This window comes from Harmonia axyridis, chromosome X, assembly GCF_914767665.1.
Source record: "Harmonia axyridis chromosome X, icHarAxyr1.1, whole genome shotgun sequence".
Classification (NCBI taxonomy): Eukaryota; Metazoa; Arthropoda; class Insecta; order Coleoptera; family Coccinellidae; genus Harmonia; species Harmonia axyridis.
In genome coordinates this window covers 35627483-35635014 of record NC_059508.1, presented here as the reverse complement: position 1 = coordinate 35635014, position 7532 = coordinate 35627483, and the positions used below count along the sequence as shown (strand labels likewise).

Below are 7532 nucleotides of genomic sequence, written 5' to 3'. Positions count from 1 at the left end.
CATATTCCAATAGCTGAACCAAAAATATAATTCCCGATCCAAACGTTCTGCATCGCCCAACGCGACCACCTTCCCTATATATGTCAGGAGAGCACAGGGTTCCCCTCCAGACAACACTTACGCTCTATCCCCGACTCTCGGTCGATCGATAGGCCAGGTCAGCGGTGTCTGTTTCGGCCGAAGCTCGGACTTTGGTCAAAATGTTCCGATACAAAATTTGAACCAAGATAGATACAGATATGATTCCTTCTTAAATATACGTTGATTATCGAACAGAATATGGTAAATATTTTGCGATGACCGAGGATTTCATGAATTTTTTTTTTTTTTCGAAAAAATTTTCTATTATCGGAATTTCCTCAAATTTCATTTGGTTGCCTCCTAATGCTTATTAAAAATGATAACCAACAATCAGAATCATTATTTATCATTTATTTCAATTTTTATAATGAAAAACGTTCACGTCCTTTCGCGCCTCTCGATCGTCGTTTACGTGATGCATCGGTCAGCCCTAGTTTACGTGGTGCATCGGTAAGATCGAGTTCACGTTCTGCATCGGTCTGCCCGAGTTTACGTGGTGCATCGGTAAGATCGAGATTACGTGGTGCATCGGTAAGATCGAGTTCACGTTCTGCATCGGTCTGCCTGAGTTTACGTGGTGCATCGGTATGATCGAGTTTACGTTCTGCATCGGTGTGATCTAGTTTACGTTGTGCATCGGTAAGATCGAGATTACGTGAAGCATCGGTATGATCGAGTTTACGTTCTGCATCGGTCTGGACTCTGAGATATATTTTCGACGTGAAAATGTTCCGATACAACTTTTGAACCAGGATAGTTAGAGAGATGATTTTTTCTGGGATGTACGTTGATTGGGGAATGGATTGTGGAAAATAACTTGCCATGACCGAGGTGTTCTCGAATTTTTTTTTTTTTTCGAAAAATATTTTCTGATTTTGGATTTCACTCAAATTTGATTTCGTTGCCTTCTAATGTGTTCTAAAAGAGTAAATCAGTAATCAGAATCGAAAAATATTTTTCGGATTTTTTTTTTTTTGAAAAAAAATTTTCTGATTTTGGAATTTCCTCAAATTTGATTTGGTTGCCTTCTAATGTGTTTTTAAAGCGTAAATCAGTAATCAGAATCAATATTCATTGTCGACTTTAATTTTTATAAGGAAAAATGTTCACGTCCTTAAACGCCTCCCCATCATTAGCCCGAGTCCAAGTCGATGTCAGTCCCGAGCGGACGGTGTCAGATACTACCTATCGCCCCGGTCTGGACTTGGCGAGGTATTTCGACGTGAAATGTTCCGATACAACTTTTGAACCAGGATAGTTAGAGAGATGATTTCTTCTATGTTGTACGTTGATTGTGGAATGGATTGTGGGAAATAACTTGCCATGACCCAGGTGTTCTTGAATTTTTTTTTTTTTCGAAAAAAATTTTCTGATCTTGAAATTTCCTCAAATCTGATTGCGTTGCCTTCTAATGTGTTTTTAAAGAGTAAATCAGTAATCAGAATCAATATTCATTGTCGACTTTAATTTTTATAAGGAAAAATGTTCACGTCCTTAAACGCCTCTCCATCGTTACCCCGACTCCAAGACGATGTTAGACCGGAGCGGACGGTGTCAAATGCGACCGATCTCCCCGGTCTGGACTTAGCGAGATATTCCGACGTGAAATGTTCCGATACAAAAATTTAACTGTGATAGTTAGAGAGATGGTTCCTTTTGTGATGTACGTTGATTGTGTAATAGAATATGGAAATAAACTTGAGATGACCGAGGTCTTCTGGGATTTTTTTTTTTTTTCGAAAAATATTTTTCGATTTCGGAAATCCCTCAAATTTCATTGAGATATGTCCTAATGTGTTCTTAAAACTTAAATCAACAATCAGAATTAATATCCAAAAGTTATTTCATTTTTTATAAGGAAAAACGTTCACGTCCTTTCCGCTCCCAAAAAGTGAGATATCATAGAAAATATCGCTATATTTGTTGTTTACGGCCATACCACGCTGAAATTGCCAGTTCTCGTCAGAACACTGAAGCCAAGCAGCGTCGGGCGCGGTTAGTACTTGGATGGGTGACCGCTTGGGAACACCGCGTGCTGTAAGCTTTTTTTTTACGTTCTGCATCGGTCTGCCGAGATAACGTGGTGCATCGGTATGATCGAGTTTACGTTCTGCATCGGTAAGATCGAGATTACGTGATGCATCGGTAAGATTGAGATTACGTGGTGCATCGGTAAGATCGAGTTTACGTGGTGCATCGGTAAGATCCAATTCACGTTCTGCATCGGTAAGATCCAGTTCACGTGGTGCATCGGTAAGATCGAGATTACGTGGTGCATCGGTAAGATCGAGTTTACGTGGTGCATCGGTAAGATCCAATTCACGTTCTGCATCGGTAAGATCCAGTTCACGTGGTGCATCGGTAAGATTGAGATTACGTGGTGCATCGGTAAGATCGAGTTTACGTGGTGCATCGGTAAGATCCAATTCACGTTCTGCATCGGTAAGATCCAGTTCACGTGGTGCATCGGTAAGATTGAGATTACGTGGTGCATCGGTAAGATCGAGTTTACGTGGTGCATCGGTAAGATCCAATTCACGTTCTGCATCGGTAAGATCCAGTTCACGTGGTGCATCGGTAAGATCGAGATTACGTGGTGCATCGGTAAGATCGAGTTTACGTGGTGCATCGGTAAGATCCAATTCACGTTCTGCATCGGTAAGATCCAGTTCACGTGGTGCATCGGTAAGATTGAGATTACGTGGTGCATCGGTAAGATCCAGTTCACGTGGTGCATCGGTAAGATGGAGATTACGTGGTGCATCGGTAAGATCGAGATTACGTGGTGCATCGGTAAGATCTACTTTACGTTCTGCATCGGTCTGCCCGATATTACGTGGTGCATCGGTCTGCCCTAGTTTACGTGGTGCATCGGTTTGGACTTAGAGATATATTTTCGACGTGAAAATGTTCCGATACAACTTTTGAACCAGGATAGTTAGAGAGATGATTTTTTCTGGGATGTACGTGGATCGGGGAATGGATTGTGGGAAATAACTTGCCATGACCGAGGTGTCCTCGAATTTTTTTTTTTTTCGAAAAAAATTTTCTGATTGTGGAATTTTCTCAAATTTGATTTGGTTGCCTCCTAATGTGTTCTAAAAGAGTAAATCAGTAATCGGAATCGAAAAATATTTTTCGGATTTTTTTTTTTTTCGAAAAAAATTTTCTGATCGTGGAATTTCCTCAAATTCGATTTGGTTGCCTTCTAATGTGTTTTTAAAGCGTAAATCAGTAATCAGAATCAATATTCATTGTCGACTTTAATTTTTATAAGGAAAAATGTTCACGTCCTTAAACGCCTCCCCATCATCAGCCCGAGTCCAAGTCGATGTCAGTCCCGAGCGGACGGTGTCAGATACTACCTATCGCCGAGGTCTGGACTTGGCGAGATATTACGACGTGAAATGTTCCGATACAACTTTTGAACCAGGATAGTTAGAGAGATGATTTCTTCTATGTTGTACGTTGATTGTGGAATGAAATACGGAAAATAACTCGCCATGACCGAGGTGATTACGATTTTTTTTTTTTTTCGAAAAAAATTTTCTGATCGTGGAATTTTCTCAAATTTGATTTGGTTGCCTCCTTATATGTTCTAGTAGCGATAATCAACAATCAGAATCAAAATCCATGGTCGGGTTTGATTTTTATAAGGAAAAATGTTCACGTCCTTTTTTACAACCCCGACTCATTGACGATGTTAGAACCGAGCCGGCGGTGTCAGATACGACCGATCGCCCCGGTCCCGATCGTCATTTACGTTGTGCATCGGTCTGCCCGAGATTACGTGGTGCATCGGTATGATCGAGTTTACGTGGTGCATCGGTAAGATCCAATTCACGTTCTGCATCGGTAAGATCCAATTCACGTTCTGCATCGGTAAGATCCAGTTCACGTGGTGCATCGGTAAGATGGAGATTACGTGGTGCATCGGTAAGATCGAGATTACGTGGTGCATCGGTAAGATCTACTTTACGTTCTGCATCGGTCTGCCCTTGTTTACGTGGTGCATCGGTAAGATCGAGATTACGTGAAGCATCGGTATGATCGAGTTTACGTTCTGCATCGGTCTGCCCGATATTACGTGGTGCATCGGTCTGCCCTAGTTTACGTGGTGCATCGGTTTGGACTTAGAGATATATTTTCGACGTGAAAATGTTCCGATACAACTTTTGAACCAGGATAGTTAGAGAGATGATTTTTTCTGGGATGTACGTGGATCGGGGAATGGATTGTGGGAAATAACTTGCCATGACCGAGGTGTCCTCGAATTTTTTTTTTTTTCGAAAAAAATTTTCTGATTGTGGAATTTTCTCAAATTTGATTTGGTTGCCTCCTAATGTGTTCTAAAAGAGTAAATCAGTAATCGGAATCGAAAAATATTTTTCGGATTTTTTTTTTTTTCGAAAAAAATTTTCTGATCGTGGAATTTCCTCAAATTCGATTTGGTTGCCTTCTAATGTGTTTTTAAAGCGTAAATCAGTAATCAGAATCAATATTCATTGTCGACTTTAATTTTTATAAGGAAAAATGTTCACGTCCTTAAACGCCTCCCCATCATCAGCCCGAGTCCAAGTCGATGTCAGTCCCGAGCGGACGGTGTCAGATACTACCTATCGCCGAGGTCTGGACTTGGCGAGATATTACGACGTGAAATGTTCCGATACAACTTTTGAACCAGGATAGTTAGAGAGATGATTTCTTCTATGTTGTACGTTGATTGTGGAATGAAATACGTAAAATAACTCGCCATGACCGAGGTGATTACGATTTTTTTTTTTTTTCGAAAAAAATTTTCTGATCGTGGAATTTTCTCAAATTTGATTTGGTTGCCTCCTTATATGTTCTAGTAGCGATAATCAACAATCAGAATCAAAATCCATGGTCGGGTTTGATTTTTATAAGGAAAAATGTTCACGTCCTTTTTTACAACCCCGACTCATTGACGATGTTAGAACCGAGCCGGCGGTGTCAGATACGACCGATCGCCCCGGTCCCGATCGTCATTTACGTTGTGCATCGGTCTGCCCGAGATTACGTGGTGCATCGGTATGATCGAGTTTACGTGGTGCATCGGTAAGATCCAATTCACGTTCTGCATCGGTAAGATCCAATTCACGTTCTGCATCGGTAAGATCCAGTTCACGTGGTGCATCGGTAAGATGGAGATTACGTGGTGCATCGGTAAGATCGAGATTACGTGGTGCATCGGTAAGATCTACTTTACGTTCTGCATCGGTCTGCCCTTGTTTACGTGGTGCATCGGTAAGATCGAGATTACGTGAAGCATCGGTATGATCGAGTTTACGTTCTGCATCGGTCTGCCCGATATTACGTGGTGCATCGGTCTGCCCTAGTTTACGTGGTGCATCGGTTTGGACTTAGAGATATATTTTCGACGTGAAAATGTTCCGATACAACTTTTGAACCAGGATAGTTAGAGAGATGATTTTTTCTGGGATGTACGTGGATCGGGGAATGGATTGTGGGAAATAACTTGCCATGACCGAGGTGTCCTCGAATTTTTTTTTTTTTCGAAAAAAATTTTCTGATTGTGGAATTTTCTCAAATTTGATTTGGTTGCCTCCTAATGTGTTCTAAAAGAGTAAATCAGTAATCGGAATCGAAAAATATTTTTCGGATTTTTTTTTTTTTCGAAAAAAATTTTCTGATCGTGGAATTTCCTCAAATTCGATTTGGTTGCCTTCTAATGTGTTTTTAAAGCGTAAATCAGTAATCAGAATCAATATTCATTGTCGACTTTAATTTTTATAAGGAAAAATGTTCACGTCCTTAAACGCCTCCCCATCATCAGCCCGAGTCCAAGTCGATGTCAGTCCCGAGCGGACGGTGTCAGATACTACCTATCGCCGAGGTCTGGACTTGGCGAGATATTACGACGTGAAATGTTCCGATACAACTTTTGAACCAGGATAGTTAGAGAGATGATTTCTTCTATGTTGTACGTTGATTGTGGAATGAAATACGGAAAATAACTCGCCATGACCGAGGTGATTACGATTTTTTTTTTTTTTCGAAAAAAATTTTCTGATCGTGGAATTTTCTCAAATTTGATTTGGTTGCCTCCTTATATGTTCTAGTAGCGATAATCAACAATCAGAATCAAAATCCATGGTCGGGTTTGATTTTTATAAGGAAAAATGTTCACGTCCTTTTTTACAACCCCGACTCATTGACGATGTTAGAACCGAGCCGGCGGTGTCAGATACGACCGATCGCCCCGGTCCCGATCGTCATTTACGTTGTGCATCGGTCTGCCCGAGATTACGTGGTGCATCGGTCTGGACTTAGAGATATATTTTCGACGTGAAAATGTTCCGATACAACTTTTGAACTAGGATAGTTAGAGAGATGATTTTTTCTGGGATGTACGTTGATTGGGGAATGGATTGTGGGAAATAACTTGCCATGACCGAGGTGTTCTCGAATTTTTTTTTTTTTTTCGAAAAAAATTTTCTGATTGTGGAATTTTCTCAAATTTGATTTGGTTGCCTCCTAATGTGTTCTAATAGCGATAATCAACAATCAGAATCAAAATCCATGGTCGGGTTTGATTTTTATAAGGAATAATGTTCACGTCCTTTTTCGCCTATGTTCTTTTTCGACGTGAAAAGTTCCGATACAACTTTTGAACCAGGATAGTTAGAGAGATGATTTTTTCTGGGATGTATGTTGATTGACGTACGAAACTTGGAAAAAAAATAGAAAAGACCGAGGTACTCTAGAAAAAAAATTTATTGAAAATATTTTTTTGATTTCGGAATTAATTCGAAATTCATTCAGATGTCTTCTATCAATATCGCGAAAGAAAAATCAATAATCAGAATCGATATTCATCTAAGATTATTTCCTTTTGGATTGTGTTAACATTCGGTACGATCTTGTCTACGTGATGCATCGGTTTGTTTCTCGGCTCTTGTGAGCAAGTTGGACACTCGAGACGGCCTCCATCGATCGGATTAGGCGGGCTTTAATGTTAACGTGCTGCATCGGTGTGATCTTGTTTACGTCATGCATCGGTATAGCTTTAAATCGCGCCGTAAAGTCGTTCACGTCATGCATCGGTATCTTAAATCGCGCCGAAAAGTCGTTCACGTCATGCATCGGTATCTTAAATCGCGCCGTAAAGTCGTTCACGTCATGCATCGGTATCTTAAATCGAGCCGAAAAGTCGTTCACGTCATGCATCGGTGGCACAAAAAAAAGACGCCGATGCATGACGTGAGCCGACTTTTCGGCGCGATTTAAGATACCGATGCATGACGTGAACGACTTTACGGCGCGATTTAAGATACCGATGCATGACGTGAACCGACTTTTCGGCATGAAGTCAGCTAAAATTATCGTGTGCATCTTGGGTCGGTCCACGTACCGTAGATCAGAGAGGGACGACGTACATACATCGGATACATTTGTATCCAACAAGT

General features: G+C 40.7%; 1 non-coding gene across 1 annotated transcript; it reads left to right on the top strand.

Moving 5' to 3' along the window:
* The first annotated feature begins 2006 nt into the window (after nt 1-2006).
* LOC123688325 lies at nt 2007-2125 on the top strand. The gene has a single exon (XR_006749854.1). It is a non-coding gene; the product is annotated as a 5S ribosomal RNA (ribosomal RNA).
* Nucleotides 2126-7532: the final 5407 nt, after the last annotated feature.